Below are 356 nucleotides of genomic sequence, written 5' to 3'. Positions count from 1 at the left end.
AACGCCAACCCGTACTCGGTACAAGTTAATAAAACCCGACCAAAAAGCAGAAAACAGCAGAAGGCAACCAATTGGTTTACTTACTAACTAAAACTGTACTTATGACACGAGCATAAGCTGTATCATGCCAACAACCTGTTTTCGAAAAAATGTGTTTATTCCTATACAAAGACCATATGAGTCGGATTCACTTTAATTACCAAAATATGCCATATTTAATGAATTGACAACGTAACACCTGTTTTTACTTTCAAGATTGACCATCTTATATTTAAGTCACTTCAAACTCGCAGAAACATAACATAAATCGAGTGACAAAAAATCCGAATACAAACATTTTAAAAACGTTTCTTTTT

This window comes from Mytilus trossulus, chromosome 4, assembly GCF_036588685.1.
Source record: "Mytilus trossulus isolate FHL-02 chromosome 4, PNRI_Mtr1.1.1.hap1, whole genome shotgun sequence".
Taxonomy (NCBI): Eukaryota; Metazoa; Mollusca; class Bivalvia; order Mytilida; family Mytilidae; genus Mytilus; species Mytilus trossulus.
Note: the sequence above shows the minus strand (reverse complement) of the source record.